This window comes from Nyctibius grandis, chromosome 2 (genome assembly GCF_013368605.1).
Source record: "Nyctibius grandis isolate bNycGra1 chromosome 2, bNycGra1.pri, whole genome shotgun sequence".
Lineage (NCBI taxonomy): Eukaryota > Metazoa > Chordata > Aves > Nyctibiiformes > Nyctibiidae > Nyctibius > Nyctibius grandis.
Window position 1 is genome coordinate 20,101,069 of NC_090659.1, and position 13,785 is coordinate 20,114,853.

A 13,785-nucleotide genomic window follows, 5' to 3' on the forward strand; every position below is an offset into this window, starting at 1 on the left:
TTGGCCAGAGGAGGCCGGGTCCTTGCGGCGCTCCCGGCCTCTGATTGGCTCCATTCGCCCGCCCGTCGCACAGGGGGTGGGAGGGAGGCCGCGGCCGCGCGTCAGTACGGCGGCTGCGAAGACGAGCGCGAGCCAGGGCTCCTCCCCCCCGCCGCCCGCCCGACGGTGGCTGAGGAGGCAGCGGGAGGGGATGGTGCGTCTGGCGGAGGCGCTGGCGGACGCCGCTCCGGCTCCTCCGTCCCCCCGCGCCGTCGCCATGGGTGTGAGTAGGGCCCCCCGGCCCACGCAGATATGAGGTACTGCCCGGCGGCGGCGGCGGCGGCGGGAGGGGACGGGAAGGAGCGGGGAGGGGGGGGAACGACCCTCGCTGGGAGGGGCGACTGTTCACCCCAGGCCAGCGGCGCCCGGCGAGCACCCGCGGGGGGGGCAGCGGCGCCTCTGCCCCGCGCTGCCTCCGCCGCCCCCCGCCTCCGCACGGTACCGGCGGCCGGGCGTGTCCCGGTGCCCGGGCCCGCTGTCAGGCGCCGGGTGCCCGGCACGGAGCGAGGCGCCCTGCTCCTCCTCACCTCCGTCAGTGCCGTGGTCGTCGCCGGTGTGGGCGGCCGTGGCGGGGGCGCGGAGCCGTGAGGTGGGAGCCCGCGGGATGCGCAGCCCGTGCGGGTCCGGCGCCGGCTGCTGCGCGCTGGGGCGGGCGCCGCTGCTTGCCTTCCTCGGGCTGGCCTTGTTTTACTATTATTCTTTTAATTTTTATCGGTACCTCCCCGGGGTGGGTTTCGCGGGTGCCGTTTTCGCAGCTACGGTTTTGTGGGTAGAGGGGAGCGGGGCAATGCGGCGGGGGAGCGCCCCGGTTCTCGTGCGCTGGCTCGGTGGTAGCACAGCCCTCGCCGTCACAAGACAGCCATCCCTCCCGGAGGGAGCCGCGTCCCGGCCACCCGTGTCCTCGGGGGGATCTCGGACGTGGAATGCAGCGGGTGGGTTGTGCGGCTGCGGGTGAGCGGGTTTCCCTTGACCGCGTTAAATAACGATTATTCCTGCTGCCTCCGTCCTCCTTGCTCCCTGCCCCTTCGACGCATACGGTCCGCCCTGGTGCGAAGTGAGGGAGGAGTGCCACCCCTGACGGCTCGGAAAGGGCACACGACCAGCTGAACGCGGGAATGTTGTCAGGGTGTCAGGAAAAGGAAACCGGTACATGGTCGGGTTTTTGTCCCTTCATTTCTGTTTGCATAGCAGACAACTTTGTGGATAATATTTCCTGTGGACATCTTTTGTTGTGATTCAGCTGCTGCTTTATTTTGAAAGAAATGTGGGTTTTGTTTTTAGAAAATCTTTTTTTCCGTGAACTCTGCCTTTCTGTGGCGGGTGGATGTCATGATAGGGAAAACATTTCCATAGATCGTTAAAGTAAGAGAGTATCGTTTAGTAAATAATTCGTGTTAGTAAAAGAACTAGCATTCCAGATGTGATAGTGTGGTACTCATTAAAGCAAGAAACACTGTTTACCTCTTCCCAACCCCCAGTTCTAAGGTATGCTTTTTGTTTAGAGCTTGTATGGCAATATATATTTAAGGTAATAGCTATGTATTTTAACACAATATCTGAAACCAACCTCAAAATGCATGCATTTTTTCCTAAATCAAAAAGCCAAAGTGTGTACTTGGGTACTGACGACTCTGAAGAGTGTTAGACTGTGCTGTGTTATTCCACACTGTGTTAGACAACCTTTTATTTCTTTCTTTTGCCTTTTTGTTCTAGTCACCAGTAACTTCCCTCGATGAGTATGACCAGGTGATGTTTTTATACAGTATACTTTTTAACATACCAGAGAATTGATTACTGAATTCTTCTTTCTGTTTTAAAATGCTCTCACACTGCATCTCCAAAGCCCTGCTTGAGGGGGTGAGGTGTGGAAGGAGGAGTCTTGCATGTCAGCTATATTCAGACTTCCAAGTACAGGAGTGGGGGATGTACTTACTTGTGGATGATGAGGAGGTGTACTGATTGCATATAGAAGTACAGGTGAAGAAAACAGCTACATTCTTTTTGTTTACTTATAATTTAGGATATGCAGCCATCTATGTTTAGGCGTCCGTGTAAGTTAAAGCAGCCTGAGCCATTTTAGCTTGCGTGATTAGCACTTGTATGCTTTCACTGATTTTGGCAGTTTTACAGGGGTCATGTTTCGTACAGATGAACTGTTTCTGAACAGTTTCTCCAGTGTATTAGGCTCAAACTTCATTTGAGCTGAGCAGGCTGCTCTTTGCACTTGCTGATTTGCAAACCGCACTTAATTCTTTCAGTTCTAGTGTTCCCTCTATAATATCCCTCTGTCTTTCGTTCCAGATAAGATCCTTTTCAGAGTAGCTGTGTTTTCTTGATAATTTTCCTTTATATCCTGGTTCAGTGGAATAACTACTCAGATACAGTAAAATAAGAGCTGGTTTCTCAAAATAAACCAATGACGTGCAGTGCTTGTTCTGTCTCTTGCTGCTGTTAGCTGTTTGGTGGAAAGTCCGCGTGCCCTTTCCTTAATACCTCTAATTGTGCAATTAGGATAGCTTTGGATTCAGGAAAGCGTGTGACTGTAGCAATCAAGTCATTCTAAATGATGATGTTCAATAGCCCTTTATGGTATATCTTTGTACTGTAATCATAGAATGTAATTTTAGTTTTTAGTAGGATAACACCAGGGAAAATAGGAACATGAGAGGTCCATTTGTAGAATAAAAAGAAAAATAAAAAAGTTAAGGAAAATGTCAACAACGGCTTGAGAAATGGGGAGATCATAATGGAGAGTTATCAGCTCTGAACTTTATGCTGTGTTTAGTAACAGAGCAGGATAAATCATAAACAGAAAAGATTTGTTTGTAGTACACGTTTCAGGTGGGATGTCTCAGTAGTTAACCTACATGGAACCAAAAAGATCAGATTTTTTTTTTTTTTTTTTACTATAAAAATAAACCAAAGATTGCTTCTGCTCCTGTTGTTTGCTAGAAACTTTGAACGCTCATTACTGTTGTATGTAATACAGCTGCTGAACTTGAAATGCCCCCTACACAGTAAGTTGGTTTTGTTTTTACTTGCACAGCATGAAATTGGGTGGTATGGTAGACAATTAGAAATTTGGTCCAGTCTGAGATCTAATGATAAATTACTTGTGCACATAAAACCTTACTGTAAGGTGCTAAAATTGCTGGCAAGAGTAGTTACCTTCTTTTTAAGAGTACACTTTCTAAAATTAAAAAAGAATATAACAGATTCCACTGACTATTTTTGTGTGGCATTGTTATTGTAGGTGTGTCTTGATATTTTAATTGCAGATTGCAGTATTCATAACTGTATTTGCCAGTCCTTCATACCACAGAACAAAAATTGTATAGTTTTGGAGCGTGCATGTAGATGTCTAGTTAATCCACCTGTCTAGAACGAATCTCTCTAGATAACCCTGTGTGTGTGTGTGGAAGGAGTGAGGTGATCAGATTCTTCATAGAGCATGCACCATTTGTACAGGAGACATTAGTTTCCTATTACTGATCTTAAATGCTTTTCTACAATTGAAACTGGAATTTGTCTCCCTGCTTCAGAGTGTCAGAGGATTAACTTCTTGGCCAGAACAGAAAATGAATGGACATGAATTTTGTGTGGGGAGAAATGGAGAGTTATCATCTGTCCCAGAAAGAAAGGGGTTTTTTTTCCTTTTATTTCTCGTACAAAAGGTGCATTTTTACAACACTCCCTTCATTGCAATCGGTCAAAATGCAGAAGAATTAAATGAAATAGTACATACTTGGTTTGCTTTTCTCTTATGAAATCTATTAAACTTACATGTATTGGATATTACATTTTCCTTTTTCATGTGTTGTTTCTAAGGTAGTTGAATTAGTGCTAGTGTCATTTCAGTGGTCATCTTTCCTTTTCTCTGTAAAGTCAACTTTTCACAAGAGTTGTGTGTATAAAATGTGTGTCTGGAATTTTGAAATAATCATATTATTAATTGCCTGAAACCTAAATCTCTGCTGTATATTTCTCTTTCATCATAGTTCTCAATCTCCCTTCCCCCATGCTGTTTCTCGTGGTTGTATGTGCCCACAGGATATTTGTGGTGACCACAGTTTTGACAGTTGAAGTCTAAATACTGTGGATTTATAAGAGTAAGTTTTTTGTGTAATGGCAATCCTTGAAAATCATGGGCTTGATGGTATGTTCTAGTATTATAGATAAATATACTAGTACTAATATTATAGATTAGCAAGCCCTAGTAATACTCTTAAAATAATTTCACTGAAGGCCTATTGTCTCAAGAGTTCAGGTTTTCCTTTGTATTTTGATGGGTAGCTCCTTCTAATTTCCCTGGGGATTCTCTACCTAAATATCTTTTAAGGATCTAGACCTGAGGATGACTGATCTACTGTAAATGACTGGATAGTGGTTCATCTTTGCATCATTTCAGGATACAGTTTTACTTGCTCTGTATAAATGCACAATTTGTAGATAATAATTATTAGTATACTTCCAAAATGCAGAGAACACCTGGGTTTAAATCTATAGTTTCTGACAGTGTTCAGGGAGAGCCACCTGAAATAGTTGGGACTTCTCTAGAGGTCTCATAATGAAACTACTCTGTTGTACATTGCTTTCTGTACTTTCATACATACTTGTAAATAATATTTACAGCAATTAAATATGTGTATGAAATAATTCATGAGCTATATTTGAGGACTTACTTACAGCATTTGGAAAATTTCTAACTCAAACCACACATAGTAAATCTAAAGTAGTATCTTTGGACCAGTTTACTAGTTAGCTGCTCTACTTATCTTTTAGCCATACTTTCTGAAGATGTTTTCCAAAAATAATTTTCAGACTTTACAACTGAGAATAAAGCAATGGGAAGTGAAGTTTTTAATGGAATGTATACTTTGTAGTAGAAACTTCCAGCTAGAATCCAGCAGGTAGTCTGGGTTTACCAACATCCTTGACAGTTAACTGCAGTTTTTATCTTGTTGTTCTGGTCCCCCACTTTTTAAAGAAAGAAGTCAATTTCTGTGACTGTTTGGTGTTATGATTTATATGTGGTTTTACTGAACAGTGTGTTAGGCATAACTAAATCACCTTCATTGTATTAACTGCCCACAGATTTCTTCAACAGACTTTTTAGGACTTGGAGGACTAAAATAAACACTTCTGCATTAAAATTAAAGCTGTATGTTTGAGCGCTTACTGAAGATACTGAGTGGCAAGTAATGCAGAGCACAAATTTCTACTTTCTCAAATCTGACAGCCAGAGTTTCTGTACTGATAACTTTATTAGGGTTTAGAGACCACCACGCCACAGCTTACCAGCAGGCAGCTTTCCTCGGCTTTGTCCTTGCTTTGTAATTGGAGACATCTGTAGAACCGTATTAAGATTTTGAGGTAAAGACTGTATGCTGACTCTTAAATGAGACAGTAATTGTGTTAAGCAATCAATTACAGTTTTACAACATGTTACAAAGTAATTCGTTTGTCAATAAATGTAACATATACAAATCAAATTGTTGCATTCCTTCTGTGGTTCCGCAGGCCTGCTAAGATCCAAAGGCACCTGTGTCAGAGGTGCATTGGAGAAACAAGAACTTTTATTCAGTTCTGATAGTACATTTAAGTCTCTCAGAGTGAGTACCTAGAAACAGTATATGAGAAGAATACTAAAATGATGTATAGTTGTATGTTTAAGAAAGAGCAACCACCCATCTTGGGGGAAAGAGGAAAAAAAAGTATCTCTTGTTTTTCTAAATAATGCTTATCCTGCGAAGTATACAGTAACTTTTTGTTAGTTGCCCTACCAGTTGAACTGTAAAGGAGAAATCCAGTATAGAGTACTAGGAAGGTAATCCAACTGTGTGTCTGTACAGAATAGAACAGTCTTGGGTGCCCATTTAGCTGACGAAGCTGTGTAAAGTCAGCTGCATATATAACTTTCAAAGGTCAAGGTGAGTTTATGCAGGGACACTCAGATGCTTATCAATGATGGCTATCTTCATATTGTGTTACAATTTAATACCTATAGTTGTGTTTTGGAAACACAGTGCTTGTATATTAAGTGTTCATATGACTGAGCTGAAAATTGAAGATATGATCCAGCTAATTTTGTGTTTTGAGGTTATCACCTCTCTGTTAAAAAAAGCCTCTTATTAGTAACTGTAAAAATACATTTTTCGTGTACTCTAGCTTTATATTACAATTCCAAATTAACAAGCACAAGAATGTGGACTGCCCTGTAAATTGTAAGGTCCAATATTTAACGTTTTTTTAGAAGTAAGTTTTTTAGTAGGTCATGGCAGGTTTGGTCAAAACTTCAGTGTTTGCCAGTCTTGCAGCTAAAGAAGACAAAGGCTGAGCAGATCTATTCAACTGCCTAGTTCCAGTTATATTACACTATGTTTAGATGTTAGCTTCACATTGGTAATCCCTCATCCTGCAAGCTGTTCTGTATGAACACATGCTTGTATCCATACAAAGCTGTCAGCTGAAGAGAATCTGTTGCAATGTGAAGAGTTCCTTGCAGGTACGTGGCCTTCAGCCATGTACAGATTCTGTACAGATTCCTGTGTTTGTGGTGAGGAGGTTTAGACAGAAGCTCAGTTACCCAGTGTAAGGTTCCAATAACTTCCATAAATCTTGAGAGTATTTTGGGGAAGTAAGATTCTTTATTTCTTACAGAGGATCATGAACTAAAGCTGACAACTTCAGAGTTCTGTTTTGTGATAAAATGCCAGTAGTCCAATAATGTACTAAAGGGGATGGTGTAATAGTTTAATTTCTTGCACAAAAATACTGACATTTTTTCTTTGGATCATGTGTGAATCCCAGTTGGATAAACTTATTTCTCTGTTTTTTTCAGTCAGATTGATAGGCTCCTGTGATATTCAGGGTTTTTTTTTGGTTGGTTGTTTGGTTTTGCATGGGCATCCAGTGTAATTGGGTTTTTTTAGATAACAGTTCTCTGACCTGGTCCTTCGGTCCATCTACTGCCTGTGCTACTGCAATGTTTGCTTTACTAGCTCCTTGCTTTCACCAGTCAACATTCTTCTTATCTATTGTTTTTTTTTTCTGTTTTTCCTCCCATATCTGTGTTTCTTCACTTTAATGATCCTGTATATTTCAGCATTATCTCAAGGCTGGCAGGTGTTCTTTCCCACTTAAGCTTTGTATTTTGATGTTTGTTGATTTTGTTCTGTTTGTAAGAGCAAATCGCAACAAGGAGAGATTGTGTAAACTACTGGAAAGAGTTTGCAGAGCTACCTGAAATACTTTTAAGATTTTCTCACAAAGAAGCATTCCATTTTAATACCTCTGCTCTGCAGTGCGTGCTCAAATTGCAAAACAGCATAATAAACAACAAAGAGAAGAAGGAAGAATTTTTTGTTAGAATAAAGTAGTGCGGAATTAAGTTGCTGTAGGTATTTGGGCAAGTACTAAATTTAAAAACTAGATATGTGACAAGGCTTTCCCCTGATTCTTTTCCATCTGTTCCTTATAGTTGTCTCTTTTTTTAATTCCAGTTTGTAAAACTTAAATTCAGAGGAAAAGTTCAAAACATAAAAGTGTTAAAATATATTTTCACACGGCAACGTCATCTCTACTTAAATTCATGGCAGGACATAATGGATTTTGGAGGTGTTTAATGGCAAAGTTTGAAAACATCCATTATCCAGCTTAGAAGTTTCTGCATGTTCTGCTGTTCTGTACTTAATTTACTTGAAACCATAGTAAGCAATAGAATATGCTCATAAAAGAACAAATAGCAATCTACTAGTGAAAATAATGTGCTAATTTTAAGAAATATGATAGAAATTGTTTGTCTTGTAGATAGTGTCTGCTGAAGAATGGTATTGCTTCAAGGAAATGTTGCCAAACTCTATGATGACGTCGGCAGAGGAAGAAGACCAAGGCATTTCATTTTTTGTGTGGGGTAGCACTTGACTAGATGTAATGTTGGTTAGGAGTCAGTGGCTTTGTTGGTATCAATAAGTCTGTCTTAGTGTTGAAAATTCCTTGTTTGCCAAGAGCCCTTCAGATGGCATTAGTGGTGCAAAGAGGTTGATATTGGACTTCTGAAGAAGAGATCTTGTAGTAGATGTGGAACTAAAATAGTTGGATCCTCTCATTCTAATAGTGAGTTCCTCCCACTGTTACACTTTATGGTCTCTGAACCAGGCTTGCTGATAGGAAGCTGCTAAGGATATTATCCATGCTCAGAACATGCTTCATTACCACAGTTCTTATCAGCATAATCTGAATGGAGTTGAGGCTTGTGCAGTATTTTCACTTTAACAGTTTTATGCTTTTTTGATTAATCAGTCAACCTTTTTGCACAATTGGAAATTATGAATGAACCGTAAGTCACATAGCTCCGCACCATAACTGGAATCTGCCCTTGTGAAACAGAAATATGAAATACTCCAGATGCAGTACTGACTTTAACATGTCAAATACAGCAGTGGATTGGTTTCTTAAATGTCTTGCAAACGCACATCTAAATCTGAGAGGATTGCTTAAAGCTTGTGCTGTCTGTAGATGATGCAAGCAAAACAATTTTGCTTTGTGATTTTTTTTTTTTTGGGGGGGGGAGGAGGGAAAAAGATGCATCTCTGAGTCAAGTACTGAACGTTATTCTGAACTGCTGACAAATGCTATTGTAAAACTTTTAAAAAAATTAGCTTATTTGTATTAACTAGTTGGGTGAATTTAACCCAAAGAGTTTAATCTGATGTTATTTTAGAATTTACAGACAAAACCATGAGTATTTATGTCATAACTCAGATGTATCCCTAAGTAAAGTTATCTTCTAAATAAAATAAAAAAACCAACCACCTGCATGGACTTACCTGATGTGTTTTACAAACTTACATAAGACCTTGATACTTTGGTACCTGTTCCTATTCTTTCTCTGTCTTAGGAAATGTGGCAAAGTTTTATTTTACTCTCTTTGTGTTACCTAAGACTTTTCAGTGATGTTATGGGGAATATCCTGGTGAAGACTGTGGGTTAGTTGGTGATAGCATTTGTATGGGTGGTTAAATGGAATTTAAAAGCTAAATTTGCATTGGAAGCCTGTTGTCCAAAACCAACTGGTAGTGTTTGACATGCTGTGTGAATAAGAAATAAATAAAGGAATATTGGATTAACAAAAGCAGCACGGTGTTTTTTTTGTGTGTCTGAGACTAGCCATCTTAGCATCAGATCATCTTAATGCCCCCAGATTAGAGCTACTAGTGTTGTGGGAGAAAAACAGAAAAGTTTGAAAATATTTGATAAAACATTTCTTTAAAAGAAACAAGACCAAACCAGACAAAAATGCTGAAGGCAAGCCTTTTCTATGTGAACATCATCTGATCCTACAGACTCTAACTCTTAATTTGAATACAGTCTTTGTACAGCAAAGACTAAATTTGATGTGATGTGGTATCTTTGAGTATTTAGGCACCACTGTTTATTTATGCTGTTGCTTGTTTCTTTGTCAAACTAGAGCAGAAAACTTTAGGTTTCAGTATTAGAATTCAGAATTTCATGGGCAGATGTCAAACTGGTCGGATCTGAGCTAGTTTCACTCTGCTCCTGCCTGTGTCTTGATACAGGCTTTGGAGTCCTTACTGAGAAAGGAGGAGAACTGTAGGACTAAAAAGCAGGAATATGTAGAATTGTTTTTCTTTTTTCCTTCCTGGTCTCACCATTTGCTCGGAGACAGGGATGAGAGAAATGAAGCTTTGACCTTTCAGCGTTTTTGGCTCTTATTAGTTGCTGGCTTGAGGAATTGAACATGTTCCAGGGATGACATGTTAGCTGGAATTTCAGCAGACTGAAAGACTGTAGTCTTTTCAGCTGGTAGTTGTTTCTGGATACTTGGTAGGCTCCATTGATAGCTGAATAATAAACCTTCTGCCTATTGTGTGTTGTGGGTTGTTTTTTTTTTTTTTTTTTAATGGAGTTTTAAGGACTTTTGTATAAGAGGGAGGATTCTTCCTTGATGGTTTTGATAGATGATAAAGTTTCTGTGATCAGAAATCACATGAAGCTTCAGAAATAATTTTGCATTTTTTTCCTGCTGTATGTGCTTCAAGCAGGAAAATGTTACACTGTAGCTCCAAGGAATACGGGATTCCCTTCTGGAGTTTGATTCCTAGAGTTTCTGGAATTTGTTATGGCAAAAAGTTCCTGCTTTTCCTGGATTACCTTGGTCCAATCCTGAATTAAACCACTTGGGTTTTGTTAGGAAAAGCAAGATACAGGCTAGTTGGGGCAGGGCAACAGCTACATTAAAATAGCTTTCATGAGTGTATGTAGGGAATATAATCATGTTGAATATCTTAAACGGTTATCTTCAAAACCAGAATTAGGCATTCTCCTTGGGAAGTTCCAAACAGTGACAGAAGTTTAGTCCTCTTTATTTAAAACAAAATGAACAAACCCTCAAAAATCTGCAAGCATTATGAATCAAGAATGCTGACTCAGCTAAACTTTGTGCACTGAAATGAAACATAGGAAGCCTGCATATTGAAGTTCTTGTGAAATTTCATTTCCTTTTGTATGGAGGTTTATTGCACTTTATTATCCTTTCCCAGCTTCAAAAAGGAAAAAAAAAAGAAAGAGGGAGGGGAGAAAGAAATAAATGTAATTTAAAAAAAAGTTAATTGAATCCTCCACAGAGAACAATGCATGCAGTTACTCTCCACCGAGATACTTTGTGGCTAGAGAGGTTTAAAAAGACAGTAAATATAAGGGGCAAGAAAAGGGCAGAAGGCTACAAATAGTGCAGCTACACCAGTATGCAGGTTTCCAAACTTAGTTTGCTCTGATTATTGTTTTTACGGTGTCAGCAGTGGTTTCTAGTTCTGTACCAGGCCATGTTCAAGAGGAAGCCCTTGGATTTTCTGACAGTCCTCAGGTACTTTTCTGAAGTAGCTTAGATACTTACGATGAGCCGTGCTCTACAGCTGGGGAAGAGAGATGGAAAAACACTAGGTTAACAACATCAGCCAAAGAGGGAGAATGAGAGCGTGTCTCAGCTAAGGTATTTTAAACATCTACCTGTTGAGTTCAGTTGTTATGCCTGTAGTGTATTATGAAACTAGATGAATATAGTCTACCAATAATTCCATCTTGTATTAGCTTGGCTTTGTCTCTCATTAAAGATTAAAGACTTTATTCTGTGAAGATTTAAATAGAAACAAAGCCTTACTGTGATAAAAGGAAAGAGACAGAGGTTACATACTTAGATGGCTTCCATCTTCCTTTTGGTTTGTAGACTTCTAAAATATGTCTTCTGAGGATACACACGTGGAACAATGTATATGAACATAATATTAGGCTTGATTTTTCTTAGTTGTTTTTTCAAGTTACCTAAAGTCTTCCTTTGTATATGAGCTAAAGGAGACAGTGCTCTTGAATTCTCATGGTCTCTATTCTCATTTTGCTGAGAAAAATGTTTTAACTGATGTGCTTGTAGGCATATAGTAGGAAGGTTGAACCTTTCTACGTATACACACATCAGGAGACTTATAGCAGGAGTGGTTGCATCTGAACACAGAGACAACCAAATTTCTGCTTTCTTTTGAGAGCTTACAGAACCCAAATTACATATGTGTGCAGCTACCACCGTGAAGCTGACATGTTCATGTGGCTATTTGTTTTAAATCTCCAGAAGATTCCCTAATAGATTCTTAGAGGGGACATGGAAGTATTAGTAAAGTTGGCCTGTTGGTGATGTGGTGATGGGAGTAACCAGTGAGAAAAAAAGTCTCACAGAAGTGCTACTCCAGAGGAGAGGCTTCTTGAGTGATGTCGGTCCTTGCAGAGTAATAGCAACTTGCATACCTACAATTTGTGTGCCTGCTTATTTACCTATTCCTGGTTATCTGATTTGTTTTAAATTGCTCTAGTTTTGTAACAACCTCAGATTTGCACTGCGTCTTGAATCACAGCAGTGAACATACTTTTCTCCTCCCACTAGGGATAGGCTAAATTTGTTGGGAAAGTATTTGGCAGTTGTATTCAGTTCATTCTGTTTGAAAAATATCTCAGCAGCTGGTTGCTATAGAATCATTATATCTCTTCCAGATTTTAATGTTTAGTGGGTTGGATACAGTGGGGAGGTTATTGGCAAGGTAACTGCAAAAATGTGGTAAGTTCTTTCTCTCTTGGGGTGATGCTGGCTTAGTGCCTCTTTGTAGGACTTCTTTATTACTGTTTTTCAATGGTTTGCATGAGCAGTACTGTTGGTGGATGCTGTGACCTCTGGCACTGAGTATCTGGTTACTCATATTTTTGGCCAGGCTGTAGCATTTTAATGCTGTGGCTCATTTTTTTTTCCTGCATCTTTGTGTATCTGTTCAGTTGGTATGCCAATCTAGAGATAAGCATTTAAAAAATGAGGTTGAACGGAGTTTCTATTATAGGTCTGCAACACTTAAATTTGCACTGAAACCAGTAACAGAATTAGATCTCTCTTGCAACTGTTAGATATCACTTGGAACTACTATGACCCTCCCCACCCCAAGCTTTTTCAGTTTGGATTGTTTTTTCTTTAGTTTTTTTCTCCGTAGTGCTTAATTCACAAATGATTTAGGTGTGTCACTGGGGCTTGATGCTCTGAAGATCCTGTTTTCCAAAGTGACCCATTCCTCTGTCACAGAGAGAATCTTTTCAAGGGTTTGGCTTATTGACATATGCAGTCCTCTAGAAGATCAAATCTTAAGGATTTGTCTATGTAACCAAAGCTGCTTTATTATTCAGAAATAAATAATTCTGAAACATAGGCTATGGTCAGGATGGTTCATGCACTTCATTTTATATCCCTTCAGAAATTTTTAAGAATAGCCTTCTCTCAAGGGTTGGCATAAGCTATGTGTATTGTTCTAATGCCTGTATATTGTTTGCATGTTCAGGCAGGTATATGTTTAGTTCTGTCTTAATCTAAAAGTTTTAGTTCAGAAGCAGTCTGATAGCTTTCTTAATTGTCAGTAATGAAATCAATTTATCAGAAAGACCCATGGAAGACTACCCAGATTGCAAAGTAGGTTAATATAAGGGAACAGGTGAGTAAAACAGAAAATGTACTATGTTTGTGTAGCCTGATGTTGGCCACCTGCTGTCATTTCTAACTGTAGCTCTGACATACCAATCCCTGTTTCGAGAAAGTTTGTCTCCCTCTTCCACTGTTGTTAGACAGTAGATTTCTTCCTACTATTTCCCAACAAGTAAATAGTACACGTTGTCCTGAGGTATTCCATTTTCTTGGTCATCTTCAATGTTTGCACTGTTACACAGATTCTTTGCCTCTATTTCAACTTGATTCTTCCACTTGGTACCTTTCGGTTCTCTGAGGATTTGAGCACTGCATGCTTTGACAATGTACCAGCTGCTGACAAACAGATTTCTTGAAGCCTCCATTAAGACTTCATTTTTGGACTGTTAAACCAAGAGGAACTTTTCTAAAGGGTAAAGTAATGATTGGAGGGTTGGAGGATGCTGATTTTCAGCTAGCCCTAATTGAAAATTCTTTCTCTTTTGTTAGTGTTGTGGTTTAACCCTAGCTGGCAAATAAGCACCACCCAGCCACTTGCTCACTCCCCCCACCAGTGGGATGAGGGAAGAGAATTGGAAGGGTAAAAGTGAGAAAACTTGTGAGTTAAGAGCAGTTTAATAATTGAAATAAAACAAAATAATAATTATAATCATAATGATAATAATAAATTGTAATGAAAAGGAAAATAACAGAGAGAAATAAAACCCAAGAAAGATGCAAAT

General features: G+C 39.8%; 1 protein-coding gene across 2 annotated transcripts in view; it reads left to right on the forward strand.

The window, feature by feature from the left end:
- Positions 1 to 124: 124 nt before the first annotated feature.
- ITSN1 (intersectin 1) overlaps positions 125 to 13,785 on the forward strand; it is a 150,784-nt gene continuing 137,123 nt past the window's right edge. For both annotated transcript variants that reach the window (XM_068425074.1, XM_068425073.1), the window contains exon 1: positions 125 to 296. The gene's annotated coding sequence lies outside the window, so the exon portion shown is untranslated. The remainder of the gene's footprint in view (positions 297 to 13,785) is intronic.